Here is a 17,569-nt window from a genome sequence, read left to right as displayed (position 1 = left end):
ATGCACAGGTGAGGGGATGAGGCACCTGGTTCGGTTCACCTGCTGCTGGTGGGTCTCAGGCCCGTAGCTCCATCGGCCTGTGCTCTGCCCTGTGCTCCCCTCCCCACCCCCGCCCCTCTCCCTGGGTCTCCCTGATGGGCACCCTCTGGCCCTCTGACACCCACAAGGACCGCCTGGGGCGCTGGAAAGCCACTGCTTCTAAATGGGGGGCCAGGGACCTTCTTATCAGAGGCTCCTGTGCCTCCACACGTTGGGCTTCCCGCCCACTCTCACCGCACACGGACCCTCTGGTGCCCCTTCCCATGGAGGCAGGGGCCCTCCCATCTGCTGCCTGGGCCTTGGGGGTCTCCCCCAGCCCCCCTCCCACCCCCTCCCCCTTAGCCTTGGTCTGGGCTCGGTCTCTACTGCCACCCCGTGGCTCCCAGACTCAGTGCCAGGAGGAGTGGCCCAGAGCAGAGACCGGAATCCACCCGCCTTTCAGAAGATGCTGTAGCTTCCAGCTGTTCTGTCAAGGAATATTCTGGAAAGCCAGGCCTTCCTGGGTCCAGGCGAGCCTTTCCGTCTGTGAAATAAATGTTTTTCCAGGTGGTCCCAGAGCCCCGGGGGAGATGGCAGCCTGGCGGTCAGGGTGTGGTGACCCGGGAAGGTGTTGGAGCGTCCAGCCTCCAGGGCGGCCAGAGCAGGGCCCGCGGTCGGGGAGGCTGGTGCCCAGCGCACAGTACTGGGCGGCTCACTGCCCCCCACCCCGCCCCGCCCTGGCCTCCTGACTGTGGTCCAGTGCAAGCCAGCTGGGTGAGGGCAAGCGAGTCCAGGCGTGAGGATGAGTCTGTGCTCAGCCGCACCGGGGAAACTGAGGCAGCCTCCTGTGGGGTTTTTCCATGACTTACGAGTTTCCTGCAGCTGCCGTCACAGAGGGGGCTTGAACGCGTCATTGAGCAGAGGGGCCCCCGTCTGTGGAGACCTGGTTCTCCAACCGGGGCCCCTGAGCAGTAGCGCCGGGCGGACGCGCTGGGATAACCAAGCTGGATGCCTTCGGAGCGCCCCGGCCAACCTTTCTCATTCCTTTCCTCACTCGTTCAAGGAGTATCTTCGTGCCCTGGCTGGTGTGGCTCAGGGGATAGAGCATCGGCCTGCGGACGGAAGGGTCCCAGGTTCGATTCCAGTCAAGGGCACATGCCGGGTTGTGGGCTCGATCCCCAGTCGGTGTGGTGCAGGAGGCAGCCAATCAATGATTCTCTCTCATCATTGATGTTTCTATCTCTCTCTCCCTCTCCCTTCCTCTCTGAAATCAGTAAAAATATATTTTATTTATTTATTTATTTATTTTTAAATATATTTAAAAAAATATCTTTAGTACTACTCTATGCCAGGCCCTGCTCTGACTTCTGATGATATAATAATTTTTATTTTATTATTATCCTATCTAATAATAGAAAAGATTAAAATTGACCATACCTTCGCTACGCCTCCGTTGGCTAATCAGGAGATATGCAAATTAACCACCAACAACAAAGATGGCGGTTAATTTGCATACGTAGGCAGGAAGTGGCAGAGTGAAGACTGAAGGTGGCTCCGGCTGGAGCGGCACTGGTTTTCCTCTGGCACCTGGGACCCAGGCCTATTGCACGAATCCTTTCGTGTGACAGGCATCTAGTATTTAATAATTCTTTATTGTTGAAAGTATTACATATGTCCCCTTTTTTCCCCATTGACCCACTCCTTTAGTTTATTTTAAATCTTTATTGTTGAAAGTATTACATACATCCCCTTTTTTCCCCATTGACCCCTTATAGCTCCTCTGTCCCCCACCCCAGGTCTCCACCACCCTATCATGTGTGTCCATGGGTTATGCATATATACATACAAGTTCTTTGGTTGATCTCTTCCCATCTTCCCACCCACCCCCACCTTCCCTGATGATATAATAATTTTTAAAAATAGTCTTCCCTACCCTCATGGAACTCAAACTCTATGGAAGTGAACAGACAGTAGACAAAGAAAATGTGTACTGATCAGACTTGATCCATCCGCGAGGTGTGGCCAGTGGATGAGAAATGGGTCCTGCTCACCCGTCAAGCCCAAGAGACACTGTCTCTCTGGGGCCGGTGCCCAGCACGCTTCCCCCTCCCTCAACCCCAGTCGGTCGTGCTCGCTCCACCTCACGTGCCAGGATCTCCCTGCCCATCACTCTAGACACCCCTGGTTAGAGCCAGACGTCAGGGTGACAATGTCGATGTGTGACAGTCTCCAGGAGGGCTTGCAGCAGCCCACCTTGGAAGGGACCCCTAATTGCCTCCTTGTGGCCCCACCATTGCTGGGTGCTTATGTAGAGAGAGCCCTGGGTGGGAGGGACAGTATCGTCTAGTGAATGGGTGTCTGGTTCTCCCCCCGCCCCACCCCGTCCCACTGCCTCTGTCCCAGGAGGCATGTCCAGCAGATGGGCAGAGATGGCGTGCTTGGCGGGGTGGGGGTTAAACATTCTGCCTCCTCCCCCCACAACCGATGGATGATGTGTGGCAGGAGCCTGGTCAGAAGGACACATGGGCGTCAGGTCACCCTGCTGGGCTGTCGCTGGGCCTGGGCACTGCAGGGTCATGGGGCACCGCCTTCGCACGTGACACCCACTGACATCCCTGTGGCAGCTTGAAAGATGAGACCTCCCGAGAGTCAGAAATCGGACTTTATTGTCTTGAGAGGCCTTGCTTAGTACTCCGCCTGCCTCTCTCTTTCCGTCTGTCTCTCTCTTGCATTAATGTCACGGTAACATGGGAAAAGGCGTAACTGCTGTCCTTGTCGTGTATCAGGGTGACTTCCAGACCTGCCCTCGGACCCCTCTGGGCACTACGGACGCTGAGTGACATTCCCGGGGCTGAGGGAGCGCAGCAAGGCCCAGCCCCACGCGGGGCCTCCTGGCTGCGAGGCGGGGAGCCTGGGGGGGCAGGGGGTGCTGGTGGTGCTGAGTGACAGCTGGAGCAGCGTGGGCCGGTGATGAATAAATGCCCAGGCATTGTGGCAGCTCCAGCCTCCGAGCCCAGGCTGGTTGTCCCGTCATCGTAATGGATCGGACGCTCGCCAAGAAATCCGCGGGAGGGAGACCGCATTCATAAGACATGTACCTGCGACTCATTCGGTAGCTGTTGTGAAAGGAAGGCGCGAGGAGAAAAGAAATGTAGCGACTGATACGGCAACACCGACAGGCGGTGGGATGTGGCCACGTGGGTCGATTTCCTTTTCAAGCTCCACTGACCATCAGAGACGCCAGGACACAGCGGGCGCGGGGGTTCGAATAACCTGACGCCCGAGAGATTGCTCTCGACCAGATGCCTTCTGGGTTCCAATCCGGAGGTTATTGTCCTTCCGGACGGGGTTCCAGGTCAAGTCAGGTGCGTCCGGACGAGGGTCGTGACTCGCCTCTGCAGAGAAATAAAACCGCCATTCGGGGAGCCTCGTGTACCAGGCCCAGCTGTGCAGACAGCATCCCGCTGTTCCCATAGGCAAAGGCAGCCTCCCCCTGCGGGGACCCTTGGCCTGAGCTGCCTCCTTCCTGCAACCTCGGGTGGTGCAAAGAGCACGTGCTGGGCTTGAACCTTGAACCAGGCGCGGCCCCTTCCCGGTGGGCGGAGCTTGGAAAAGGAACTCAAGGTCTCTTTCTGGGAAAACAGGGGTGATCACTGTACCCGCTCCCTTCACAGGGTGCATGAGGAGGAAAGGGAGGGTGCACGCTCAGCTACGTGCACCTGGCAGGCTTCTCCTGTCCCGGGGTTCTCCCCTCAGGCCTGGGCGCTCATTCGCTTTAACCAACATCTCCCCGGCTGCGGCCCCTTTAAGACGGCCTTGGAGGACCCAGTTTCAAAGCCGCGGGCGACCCTCTAGCTGCCGCCTCGATGGTAAGTCGTCACTTCCGGCCGGAAGTGCGCGGGTTCCCGGGCTTCGGCGCGAGGGTGGGAGTATGTGGAGGCGCGTGCTCGCTCGTCTCCGAGGGGAGGGTCCCGCTCGGCCCCGGCGGTCGCCGGCCCTGGCCCCGGGGTGACGCGGGCCTGTCGTCGCCACCGGCGCTGGAGAAACCCCGCCGATGGCGGGAGGCCCCTGCTCGCGGCCCGGGACTTCAGGGACGGCTCCCCGGATAGCAACGGGGACTTGGGCCGAGGAGTCCGAGGGAACTGGGCGGACGCAGGGCCCCAAGTTGGAGGTGAGCGGTTGCAGGAGGCGCCGCAGACGCCGGCAAAGCCTCCGGTCCCCGGCTGGGCGGCCCGCGTGGTTTCGGGGAGCGTGTAGACCCCGAATGAATGGGACCCCCCTTGACTCTCTTTCCCCAGGGTGTCCTCGGAAGATGAGGAGTCGCCAGCCCGGCGGCTGGGGGAAGAAGGCGGCTGGGGGAAGAAGGCGTGCGACGGCTGCCTCCTGCTCCTCGTGATGAGAACTTCCGGAGTGAGCGCGGTGTGGGGGATCCAGGTATGTCAGGCCCGGGACGGGGTGTCGGCGGGCCCGGGACGGGGTGCCGGCGGGCGCGTGGTCTGGGGAAAGGCTCCTGTGTTGCTGAACCTGCCCCGTTGCGGGTGCAGCCTCGTACCTGGCAGCCCTACCCTGACCTAAAGCAAATTCCCGGGAGGAGTTCTTCCCGGGTTTTGAATTTGCAGTAACAGGTGTGAACATTCTAGAAGCAGTTTGATGATCATGTATGATACTGCAAACAAGACCTGACGTTGGAAGGAGAACTGCTGTGGTTACTAGTAACCCGAGAGCGGGTCGTTTTCAAAAACCTGTCAAGTGTCGGTTCAATAAATATTTACTGTTACTTTGGCCGGGCACCGCCCTAATGGTTAGGGGCACAGGCAAACGAAACAGCCCTGGCCCTTGTTCTCAGGGCCTACAGCCCAGTCGGAGAGACGAGGTGACCGCACTGAAGAGGGTGAGGGGGCTGCTCGGAAGGGAAGCAGGGTTTCCAGGAGAACGTCTGTCCCCAGGAGCCTGAAGGAGGCTGGAAGGCATTCCTGAGGAGGGGACCCTCGAGCTAGACTGAAGGATGAGCAGGAGTTCGGTGGGCAGGCCAGGGGGCAGCATGTGCAAAGGCCCCGTGGTCTAGCAAGTGTGGCTGGTGGATGAACTGGAAGAAGGCCGTGGTCGCCGAGAAAGCAAGACGGGGAACGGGGTGGAACAAGCTGAGAAGGTGTGGAAGGGCCGGACCACACAGGGCCTGTGGCTCACGGGAGCATTGGGGTCTTTCCTAAGAATGTGGGGGCCGACATGGGTGTTAAACATGGGTGATGTGCTAAAGCCTGTAATTTCAAAAGCACACTATATGCAGAACAACACTGAGACCGCTTTGCAGTGATGGACGTGGTCTGTGTCCTCCCCGGCCGGCAGAGCGGCCACAGCCGCACGTGGCTGTTGAGCACCTGCAGCGAGGCTGGTGCCGCTGAGGAACCGGCTTTTAAAATGGAGCAGCCGCTGCTGGACAGTGCGGGGCTGGAGTGTATTGGAGGGCGTGGTGACACCCGTGCGGGAATCGTGACACGGGTGCCCTTCTCCATCTCCTGCTCCTCCTCCTCCTCCTCCTCCTCCTCCTCCTCCCTGGGGAAGGCCGTGCTGATGTCTCCTGAGGACCCCACTTGGAGTGACTGCTGTGGACCCGCGAGTTTATTTTCCTGGCTGTCGGCCAGCCTGCTCCTTGGGAAGCGGCATTCTCTCTCCCGTCTTTGCCTGATGTGTTGCCAGCACAGAGGGGGTGACATCTTCAGCACCTACAGTGGTCAGGGCTCGGTGTCTGAGCCAGGTGGGGAAGGGGGGGTGCAGGGGGAGGAGAGTGGTCCCTGGTGGCAAGAGCTTAGATCTGGAGAGGCGGGCGGCAGCGAGTGCCGGAACATGGGGAAGGGGGCCGTCGGTGTGGCCCTGTAAAGACTGTTTGCCCCTGATGAAACTTGACAAAAGGCAGGAAGCGCGGAAGTGCTTGAGAGGATGTGGGGAGCCCAGGAGCTGGGGCTGGGCTGGGAAACATGGCGTGAGGGAGGGAAGAAAATGCAGGGATGGAGAGGCTGGTGGGTGATGGGCGGTGTCAGTGCAGGCAGGTTCCCGAGGAAGACCCAGGTGGCCGTGTGCACATTGCGGCCTGGAGAGGATGAGTGGGGAAGTCCACTGCCTGGAAGTAGGAGGGTACCAGCCCTGAGGGCCAGGGACCCCGAAGACTTGAAAAGAGGAGGGACTGATGGGAGCAGGGTCCCCCCGGGGCACCTTCCACATCGTATTCTGGGTGGAGGTGGAGTTCAGATCTGGGAGGGCACTCCATGGCACTGAGTTGTAGCTTCTCTGAATGTGGCTGCTAACGTAGAATGGAAACTGACGAAGCGCTCTCTACGCAGGTGAGCTTCTGGGAAGACCATGTGTGCTGCGCGGGAACCTGCTGATTGATTGCACTTCTGCCTGGTTCTCGGGCCGGAAATGTCGTCGTTCGTTTTAGAGCCTGCCAGGTCTGGGTTGACCCACACCAGACCCCGTTTTGCATGGATGTGAATAAACGGAGTCAGACTCCAAGGAGACTTTTCACACACTGTTTTCTGTGCCCAGTGACGTGTGTCTGTGTCTGTGTCGCCTCTGCTTCTGAGATCCGTGGATGGCAGCACTGTTCCCCAGGAAAGCGGCTCACAGAGCCACTTACACAGGAGGTGTGAGCGCTGGGGGCCTGTCACCCTTGGGAGCATGAACTGTCCAGAAATGACCATCGCCTTGCTGAGCTGATGGGCAGGGGTGGCTGGTGCGGGTCAGGGTGGTGGTCACCTCGTTCAGAGGAGCCACGTCCCTGTTTACCTTGATTTCTTCTGTAAATGGGCCAACAGTCATGATGGTGACTCCTGCCAGGCGGGCCTGGCGAGGGTGCAACATGAGCAGGTCCAGTGAGCCCTCGGGAGCACTTCGGACACGTGCGTGACTGTCGCTCACCGTCAGTTACACTCGCCTGGAATTTCAGTGCGTTGCCAGCTCTGACCGCCCAGGTGCTGCTGTGGGAGGGTTCGGGGTCTGTGGGCTCTTGGCCTTTTACCCTCCTGTGTTCATGTTTGGGCCACTGACTACATGCTTGTCTTTCGAGAGAGAAAGTGTAATGACTGCCTGTCACACACTGTTAGATGGGGCGGATACTGGGTAATTGGTACATCACTGGTGTTTCTGGAATAAATGTGGATGCCCGGTCGCTGCCTCTCGAGTGCAGATGTCGCTTCCTCACCGTGGCTGCGGGGCCGCCTGGCCTGTCTGGCCTGGTGTCAGCCTGGCCCAGCAGCTGGGGGCCCCGTGTCTGCAGTCTCGGGTGGGGAGCGGGTCAGCCTTTGGTTTGGCAGGTTAATCAGAGGCCTTAGGTCCTGATCAGCTTCCCCTGGGCTGTTGCCTGGTATTTCTGGTGTGACACGGTGCATAGGAAGGCGGGGTCCTTCACCTGCCTCTGCTTTCTCATTTGCTGGGACACTGATCGACCGAGGAGGGTGTGAGTATCCCCATTGGTCGGTCTGGGACTTAGGGTGGAAGAGCCTGCAGAGAAGAGGGAGGTGAGGGCGAGGAGTGACTCTCCCACGCAGGGGACACGGAAGGCCTGGGGAGCAGTTACAGCAAGTTAAGGTCCTGCACTTCTCTCTCTGTCCACCAGAGGGCGCAGCCTCACCAGACTGTTCCCTTTTGTAACTGGATACAGCTTTTTGGGTTTTCTTTTGTAATTTAGCCAGGACCTTATTTCACTGGAAAGTTATGTAGGCAGTTCATCTGCAGGGATGGGATCTTTCTTTGGAATCTGCCAGGGTGCCCAATGGCATACAGTGCCCGGGAGTGTTAGGATGTCACGATGTGGACGCCCCCCAACCAGACACGGTAATGGGACGTGGCTGGGCCCGTGGCACTTGGGGATGAGAGCGCGTTCCAATGTGGCATTTGGTCGAGATTCTCTGCGGGTGGCGACGGCCGGTGTCACTCGGCGCAGCCTGAGGAAGGGTAGGGTGGGTGCAGCGCAGACCAGTATCTGAAGTCCCGGCCAGCGGGTCGGGTGTAAAGGGGCTTACGTGCGGCCAGAGCATTGCTCAGACTCGGAATCGAAAGCTACTTGTCAAGACCGAACGCATGTTGTTGGAGCCGGTGCGGCTTAATGGCCGGCTGCCCCCGTCAGAAAGTGCTTTGACTTGGAGGAGGCGGCTGCGGCTCTGCAAGTGCAACCCCCGTGCGGAGCTGAATGTCCTCCGGCTCCCAAGCCCGGAGGCGGCTTTCTGATGGACTGGACGTCGGATTGCGCACTCGCCGCCGGCCGCCTTGGGCTTCCCTTCCCGTGAGGGCAGATGAGACGCCGAGGGCTTTGGGAACAAGGAATCCACGGGGGGCAGGGTGGGCGGGGTAGGGTGGTCAGGAAAGGCCCCAACCCTCAGGTCAGGGGGTGAGCCATGTGACAGCCTGGAAGTGTATTCGAGGTCGAGGGACAGCCAGGGCACAGGTCGCCAGTCCAGCCACACACAGGAGCGCGAGCAGGAGGGGTTATGAGGAGCCTGGGAGACGGGACCAGGTCTCGCAGGGCTTGTAGAAAGTTTGGCTTTTACAGTGAGTAGCATCAGTAGCCCATTTTCTCCTCATCTCTTAGGGACCTTTTTCCCCAGCGGCAGGCTGCGTTAGAAGTATTTCCTGTCTGTGCTGGCACATCTGCCCATTGAGCCGACCCCAGGTCTGCAGAGGGAGCGCTCTTCCCCGGCAGCTGTAGGCTTGCTCTTGGCTCTGCTGGATCCTGACGGGGCGAGTGACAGGGACAAACAACATGTGGATGTGACAGGTAAGTTCCTGCAGCCAACCTGTGCCTTCACCTCGTAGGGGAAGCCAGAGAGGCCTGCACGTGCCTGCTGCCTCTGAGGGGCAGGGACCGCCCCTTGGTGCCAGGCTCGCCTCCCCATGAAGCCGCCATCTGTATTCCTGCCCGTTTGCACCTCAGAGAACAGCTTGCTTGCTGTTCCAACAAAGAGTAGGTAAGTTTTATTTAAATCATGTAAACTGCTATCCAGAGGGCTACCCAAGCGCGTTCTCCTGTCATCCTTACAAGCTAGAGGAGGCCTGTTTGCTTTCACATGGTTGCACATAATGAATGCATTTAAAACAGTTACTCGTCCTAACACTCTTTCACATGAATTATGCAGCTACAGCAGAAAACCGTTCTTTCATTGCAAATTTAATTAGCGTGGAGCCGCATGAGCTGTCGGAGGGTCACGCGTCTTCCGGGCCGTCCGTCCACTGTGCGGTGTGGTGGTTTGCAGCGCCGCTTCAGAAGGGCAGCCCTCAGCAGGACATTGAGAATAGCGCGTGGAATTAAAATAAGACTCGTACCTCCTTTGCACCACAAATTCCTTTGCACCCAAGTTCCACGACTTGGGTTTTCGACACTGACCTGCCTGAGGCTGGCTGTCCCCAGCGGGTGCATTTCTGTAAGTTAAACCGACATGTGTGCCCACGTGAGTTATGGGCAAAGCTCCTGCAAACGGCCTTCACTGATGTGCTGTCTTTGTTCCAAATTCCTTCAGCCCTTTGAAGGTTAACGAGGGAGATAAAAAGAAGATATTAAGTCAAAATGAAACAAAGCATGCACTTCCTCTGGTCATTTGAACTATGTGTGACACTGCTTGGTGTTGGGCTATAATTTTTTCCCTGAAGTAATAATGCGCTATTGTTATTATCGTGGGATCAGAGGCTGAGAGGGAGCAGCCCCTGCCCCCCACCCCCAGGCCTCCCCCAGGGATCTTCCAGATCCCACCCCCCCCCTTCCCCCAGGCCTCCCCCAGGGATCTTCCAGATCCCACCCCCCCCCTTCCCCCAGGCCTCCCCCAGGGATCTTCCAGATCCCACCCCCCCCTTCCCCCAGGCCTCCCCCAGGGATCTTCCAGATCCCTCCCACCCCCACCCCTTCCCCCAGGGATCTTCCAGATCCCCCCACCCCCACCCCTTCCCCCAGGGATCTTCCAGATCCCCCTCACCCCCACCCCTTCCCCCAGGGATCTTCCAGATCCCCCTCACCCCCCCCCCTTCCCCCAGGGATCTTCCAGATCCCACCCCCCAGCCCCACCCCCCAGTTCTGAGTAGCAGGCTGTGCTGCTCCTTTAGGCTCACTCCGCCTTTGCCCGCGGACTTGCTCTCCGGTGGAGTCAGGCTGCACTCGCTGCGGCTTCGACCCCTCCCGTCCGTCCTGTGTGGTTGCTCGTTGCGGTGGCGGGCAGTGTGTGTGTGTGTGATGCCCCCTCAGGCCTCCCCAGCACCTGGCGCGGCAGCCCTGCATTTCCCTCTCGTTCTCCCTTCGTGGTCTTGCTGTGTCCTGGCTGGGCTTCCTCTGAACCTCGCGCTACTTCTCCCCACATGTCCGGTAGCCTCGGCGACTTCACACGAGGTCAGCACAGTGAGTGCTCTGTCCGTTCCAGTTTCATTAGATGAGACCGTTCCGCTCTGAGTGTGTGTTAAAGTTTTGTTCTGTCCCGGGTGCCAGGGGAGGGGTGCGGATAGTTCATAGGAAATAGGCTGGACCATCGCCGTCAGGCTAAACACAGAACCGCTGGCTCCAGGTCCTGGCCGCCAGCTGGGCGGTGACTGGTTTCCCGAGGCCTTGCAGGTGGTGTCAGGGACGCCAGCCGCATCCCAGAAGGAGGCTGTGCGTTATGTCGGGCACAAAGGGCTCTGTCCCAAGCCTGGTCTAGACCAGGTTTTTATTTCATGAGCCCTCTCTTGGACCTCGGCGTCACGTCTGTCTTGGTTAGAATGTGACTTGGTCAGGAAGGTCTGTTCAGTGCATTTTTGTTTTAGGAACATAATGCGTGTATGGCCTAGTTCAGCGCTTCCCAAGCAGTGACCGCACGAACCCCCTGGTCTGTCAGGCAGGGTGTGGGCAGCCGGCCTGAGGCCACACCGCGGGGCCAGGGCGGGCACTGCCCGGGACACTTCTCCCAGGTGCTGGCGTGGTGCCGAGTCAGCCAGTGACAGGAGTCAGTCTCCCAGGCCGGGACTCAGCCTCGGGGGGATTTATGACACCGAGTTCTGTGGGAGGTTCTGCTTTTAGGAAGACGGAGTTCAGAAAGCAAAGCAAAGGACTCCTCCTGGCACCCTTCACCTGCCTTTTTAGTCTAATTTTGCTAATAATCAAGGAAATCACCCTCGACCCCCCTCCTCCAAGGAAGGGGAAATGGAAATGACTCAGATCTGCCTCCAGCCTCAGTCCTGAGCCTTCCCCCGCCCTCACCTCCCAGGCAGCCGAGGTCCCCTGGGAGCACCGTGTCCAGCCAGCAGCTCCGGAGCAAGGGCTGTGCGTCCCCTGCAGGCGCTCGTTCACCCCCCAGGGGTGTAGTTTACATCAGGGAATCAGTCACTGTGTATTGGAGGGAAGCAGCCCCATGTCCAGTTTTAATGACTTCAGATCCTGGGCAGGATGAAGGCTTTCAATTTATTCAGCCACCCTCACTATGGACCCATGGGGGGGAGGGGAGTTCCAGCTTCACTTGGGAGGTTCCAGCCCCGTCGGTGGCACCGGAAGTCCTGTGACAAAGGGCCCGTGCACACACTCCCAGGTGAATGAAATGAGACAAGGCCAGGGGGTGAGGCCCCAGTTTTTTTTTTTTAATATATTTTATTGATTTTTTACAGAGAGGAGGGGAGAGGGACAGAGAGTTAGAAACATTGATGAGAGAGAAACATCGATCAGCTGCCTCCTGCACACCCCTTACTGGGGATGTGCCTGCAACCAAGGTACATGCCCTTGACCGGAATCGAACCTGGGACCCTTGAGTCCGCAGGCCGACGCTCTATCCACTGAGCCAAACCGGTTAGGGCTGGGGCCCCAGTTTTAGAAGGTTATTGTATATAGGCGTCATTTCACTCCAGATGTTTATTTCATGTCCATTCTGTTCAAACCGTCTCAAGACAAAAATAATGGAATAAAGGATGTTTAATCAGATTGTTCAGCTGCCTTCCAGTGACTGACTGTTCTACTTCCTGTAGCATTTATTTTCATACCTGGCCCTGGAAGCGTTTACCTCTCCACGTGTTCTAAAAGGAGCAAAATAACCCACGAGTGCTTGGTATCTGCTGCTAAAGGACAGTGTTCGACCCAGTAAACTTGGAGGCCCGCTGGGCGCATCCCATTGGACAGCCGAGGAGCTCCGAGGGTCTTGCAGCTGGAAGGGGGGGCGGGGGAGTTACCAGCAAAAGGAGAGAAAGGACCCTTTCTCGCCAGGCCCCTGGGTGGAGGGGTGGCAGGCCACCTCACTTTCAGACCCACTGGTTTGAAATCGCACCCGGGAGGAGCGGCAGCTGCAGTTAGACCGGTTATCAGGTCTGGGTTTGCTGGCGGGGCTGAGCAAAAGCGAGTCCATTTTGGCCTGTTTCTTCCCCCAACACTGCTCGCCCCCAGCCCTCAGAGTCCCCAGTTTCACTGCAGGTCAGCAGATAGTCACCCACCACATTAGCCACGTCAGTAAAACACGAATCTCCTAATCTGCACATTTTTGGAAAGTGGTATCATAATTCATCGTTTGTCGGCTTACAAATATTTTCCTTGGAATACCCTGTGCTGCTCAGCTCTGAACTTCCTGTACAAACCACACAATAGTTGGAACCGACTGCAGGCAAACTGCCTCGCCTCTGACTTGTGTCTGTTCCCCAGAAGAGAGGAGGGGACTTGTTGACTGGGTGTTCACTGAGGAACATTCTTTGTCTTCCAAGGAGCACAAGAGGACAGTTCCTGCATGAGAACAGGAAGCCCGGTCCCTGCACCCTCGGACCCCTGACTGAGCTCCAAGAGGAAGTGCCCTTGGTGGCCAGGCTGCAGCGGGAGGAAGTGGCCTGCGTCGTGGGACTAAGAAGACAGTCGTCTTGGGGAGGGGGCGGGGGACAGTCCTCAGTTTCCCATCAGGGCCTGGCCTTGCACAACCAGTTACGGAAGTGGCTGGTGTGAGGACAGTGTGAGGAGCCGGAGGCAGACGTACACCCTCTCTGAGTGAAAGAGATTTAATTCTCAAAATTAGCCCAAACTAGAAGCAACCAGAGGCCAAAAGGGGAGGTCAGTGACCTGAGGCACAGTGGGAAGGGCTGAGGAGCGAGGGGAAGCAGGTGTCAGCGGACTGGTTTCACTTACACAAAGTCTAAAATCGGGCAGCAGGAATGCAGTGTGCGGCTCAGGAACCTGGTTATGGGGGCCTGGGACGTGGGCTGGCAGGGGTAGGGGGCTTTTGGAACAGGTCCTTATCTTTTATTATATATACATATATATTTTTATTGGTTTTTTACAGAGAGGAAGGAAGAGGGATAGAGTTAGAAACATCGATCAGCTGCCTCCTGCACGCCCCCTACTGGGGATGTGCCCGCAACCAAGGTACATGCCCTTGACTGGAATCGAACCTGGGACCCTTCAGTCTGCAGGCTGACGCTCTATCCACTGAGCCAAACGGGTTAGGGCAATCCTTATCTTTTTAAAATAAATATGTTTTTATTGATATCGGAGAGGAAGGGAGAGAGATAGAAGCATCAATGATGAGAGAATCAGCTGCCTCCTGCACGCCCCACACGGGGGATCAAGCCTGCGACCCGGGCCTGTGCCCTGACCGGGAATGGAACCTTGACCTCCTGGTTTTATAGGTTGATGCTCAACCACTGAGCCACACTGGCTGCTAGGCAACAGGTCCTTATCTTAATCCATCCACAGGGTGGGCGTCGGTGTCTGCTTGTGTATGTGAAAAACAGACCTAACACGTGCTTTTCACTGTGTAAATATTTCCTCAATAAAAAAGAAAACATTGTGTGCATGTGTGATTCCAGTTACGAAGTTCACGAACAGGAAGACTGGGCTATGATGCAGATGTCAAGAGGGGTTGCCTTTGGGGAGGGAGGGGCGGGGACTAGGGTGAGGGGGCCGGGGCCGGGGCCGGGGATGTGTAAGAGTTCGTGGCCGGTTGGAGCTGTGGTCTCTGAGCTAGTGCAGCCGTGTGCTGAGGATTTGTGATTTCCCGCTTGGATGCTATGCTTTATAAGAGGTTATTCAAAATGTTACAGACAGTGTGGTCCCGGATTTTGGGTGAAAATATGTATGCAGAGAAAAAGAACTAAAAGAACTGTATTCGTTTCCTGGGGCTGCTGTAACAAAAGGACACAGGAATATGACGTCATAGTTCGAGGCCCCCCCTCTCACTCAGCTGCAATCCCGGTGTGGGCAGGACCCTTGAGGTGACCAGGCCACCTGGGCAACCCAGGCTAATCTCTCCCTGATTAAGGTCATCTGATTAGCACCCTGGATTCCATCTGCAGCCTTAATTCCTCTGTGGTGTGACCTAACATTCTGGTAGGTTCCAGTTTCGGAGGTGGGGGCCACAATGGAAAGTAAAGAAGTTGAATTTCTAAGTGTAGGGACCATCCCCCCACCCCTGTTTTCTTATCTGCATTTTCTGGGTTTCAAGAAGAGAACGCATTGCTTTGGTTGCAACGACAGACAGGGTCACCAGAGGGGACAATGTCCCTTAGACGGGGGCAGCCTCAGTGAAGGACTATAGGCCGCCCCCGAGTGAAGGCCCCGGAGACCCCTGAAGTTGTCATGGGCATACACATACGGCCTTTGAGATGACAAGAACTAAAGCGCAGTTGCCTGTACGGACGGTGTCTTTCCGAGGCGTGTCACCCAGGGGCTGGGGCAGCCCTGAGCCGCTAACAGCTAACTTGGGCCTTGAGCAGTTGCCACCTGTGGTCCTGGCCCTCGGAGACCTCCGTCCAGACATGCACGTGACCTTCTTGTCCAGAAAGACAGCTTTTCTGCTTAAACTTTGTTTGCAGAAACACTTTGAGGTTTAAATATTGCAATAGCAGGATCCTTTGCTTTGGAATTTCAAAAGTATGTGAAACAAACGGATTATGTGTGGGAACGGAATATGGGCGACTTGCCAGGGATACCTTCCCGTTCCTTGTCCCCGTGGGGTTTCCTGGTCACCTCCCCGTGTCCTGCCCCTGCCCGCAGGACCGCAGCGTGTGAGGCTGGCACCAGCTGCTCACTCTGCCCCTCGCCTTCCCCTCCAGCCCCACTCCAGAGGCTTTCTGGGTCACCGGCTGGGTAATGAGGCGGAAGGAGAAAGCCCTGAGTGTTCCCGCTCGCCCACCCCTGACACGGCCGGGGCCGAGGCGGTCACTGTGTTGGGGACAAACAACAATTCAAGAAGGAAGGTCTGTAAGGCCCGGGCGTCCCAGGCGGGCGACCGAGAAACCTGAGACACATTCTTACTGGATTTGTACTTTAGGCCACGGTTGCCCCTGACAACACTGTAAACAACCTCCTCCTCCCAGGCCTGGGATGCTCCCCACACAAGCCACCTGGTCCCCAAGAGAGGCCCCTGGCTGCTCACTGTGGGTGCAGGTGACTCACAGGCCCTCGCAGGAAGAAGATGCAAGTGTCGGGGCCGCCTGACCATCTGTGGCGAGTGAGGCTGTCCCAGCACCCCACTAGCCCGCCTGGGAATTCAGGGGCCAGGCTCGCACTCGGACACCGGGAGTCCCTGCAGCTCCCGGAGGCCCAGCCATCAGCCTCGGGGTGCAGAGCTGCTTTCTTGCTTTGCCGGTTGTAGTGTATGTTCGTCATTCACGCGAGAAAACTGCTCCCTCCCGGCTCCTTCCTGCGTCTGACGTCCACTGGTTACAGATAAGCTGGTAAACGAATGTGGGTGTTTTCCGCGGGGAATGGCGGCAGGGCGTCTCCACGGCCGTGTGATCTCAGAGCGCCAAGTGCCTGGGTGGCCCTGGGCAGCTGTGTTCGGGCCAGGGGGTGTCATCAGTGACCCCATTGCTTCAGGCTCTTTTGGGGACCAGACCCTGGTTCGCTGTGTGGGGGTGTCATGGAGGGGCCTCGGGCCTTCTCGCTGAAGGATGGTGTGCAGGGGGGCTACCATCCTTCGCTAAGGCCGCCCCCTCTAAGAAAAGGGACATTGTCCACTCTGGTGACCCTGTCTGTCATTGCAACCAAAGCAGCGCGTTCTCTTCTTGAAACCCAGAAAAATCAGCCCTTGTTTCCTCAGTCAGAAGGAACAAGATCCCAGCGGGGAGTTCACGGGAGACCTTTCCAAGTATCTGCGCGTCCTTGGCAGACAGCACAGAGCACTGGGGCTGACACCCTCTTCCTCGGGCTGGAGGTCAGCTCGGTGGGGGCAGGGAACAGCCACAGAGAGGAATGAAGTTCTGACTCCCATGATTTAAACCCCATGACAGCTCTCGTGGATGGAAGGTGCCTTGGGGCAGCGGTTCTCAACCTGAGGGTCGCGACCCCTTTGGGTCGCCTAAGACCATCGGAAAACCCATATATACTTACATAGCTTTTGTGATTAATCACTATGCTTTAATTATGTTCAGTTTGTAACAATGACATTGGGGGTCACCACAACAACATGAGGAACTGTATTAAAGGGTCGCGGCATTAGGAAGGTTGAGAACCACTGCCTTGGGGGCTCTCTGCTGGGGGAGTTGGGGTGCAGGGAGCCCGCACCACGCAGACGCACGGGAGTGTGCTGATGTGAGCAAACCCTGGCCCCGGGACCCGGGAGGGGACCCTCGCTGACCTTTCATCTGGTGCCACTTCACCAGGAGGGAGGGGGGCTTCAGAGATGTAGACTGGGAAGAAGGCCTTCCAGGTGGAAGAGGCTCAAAGTTCTAGAGGCAACAGGGTGAGAGGCGTGTGCTCAGGACAGTGAGTCCTCGGGCGGCGGCGGGATGGGCCTGGTTTTCAGCCTGAGGCTCCTGGGCCCCAGGATCATTGAAATCTCATATTTTTATCACTGTCCCACACGGTGTTCACAAGTCTGAGAACCGGCACAGCCACACATTTGCTAACCAGTCAGGGTTTTGACTTAGAATTTGAAGAGACGTTTTTGTCAGTAACAGCGGGTTCTAACAACCCTGGCTTCCCGGGGCGTTTCCGCAGCCGCCCCGCAGGACCCTCAGGAGGTGAGAGCCTGTGCCCACTGCCGTGGATGTGAGTGGCGTGGGCTGTGCGTGGGGGATTTTTGGAGTGATTCCTGGCCAGCACCCCGTCTTTACAAATAAAATCGGAAGCATGCTTTCATCCCCCTAATGGTTACCTCGGCGTCTGTTGAATGCCGTCACCCTACAGCTTCCAGTCTTTGTTCTCTGCAGTAAATGCTGCTGACGGAATCTGGGTGCAGAGGCACTTTTGGGGGTACGTGCAGAAACCCCATCAGCATCTTTACACAAGGTTGGCCTTTGAAAAAGCTCCGGTAAGCTCTTCTCGCCGGCTGGAGGACCGTTTTGACAGCCGAGCGGTGATCCGAGAGCTGATGAGTGACGGAGCGGCCTCACTCAGCAAGCCCAGTGAGCGCTTCCCCTGGGGAGGGCCTGTCACCCCAGCGGCTCAGGGAACCCGGCCCCATAAAAACATGCAAACAGATGAAACCCAGCCCGTGGGGCCCCCCATCTCCGCAGGAGGAACACGCAGCAGGGCTGAGGGATTCCGAAAGCCCTGGTTACAGCGGGTCTTGGGGTGGGTGGGGAGGGTTTGGTTTGGGGCATTAGATCTTTGACACTCAAGACCACGCCCCGTCCT

At 57.5% G+C, this 17,569-nt stretch overlaps 1 non-coding gene across 1 annotated transcript; it reads left to right on the top strand.

Moving 5' to 3' along the window:
* Window positions 1-4,509: 4,509 nt before the first annotated feature.
* On the top strand, window positions 4,510-4,696 carry LOC118672559. The gene has a single exon (XR_004973120.1).
* The last annotated feature ends 12,873 nt before the right edge of the window (window positions 4,697-17,569 follow it).

Source organism: Myotis myotis, unplaced genomic scaffold (assembly GCF_014108235.1).
Source record: "Myotis myotis isolate mMyoMyo1 unplaced genomic scaffold, mMyoMyo1.p scaffold_m19_p_17, whole genome shotgun sequence".
Classification (NCBI taxonomy): domain Eukaryota; kingdom Metazoa; phylum Chordata; class Mammalia; order Chiroptera; family Vespertilionidae; genus Myotis; species Myotis myotis.
Note: the sequence above shows the minus strand (reverse complement) of the source record. Positions and strands in the feature narration are given on the sequence as shown.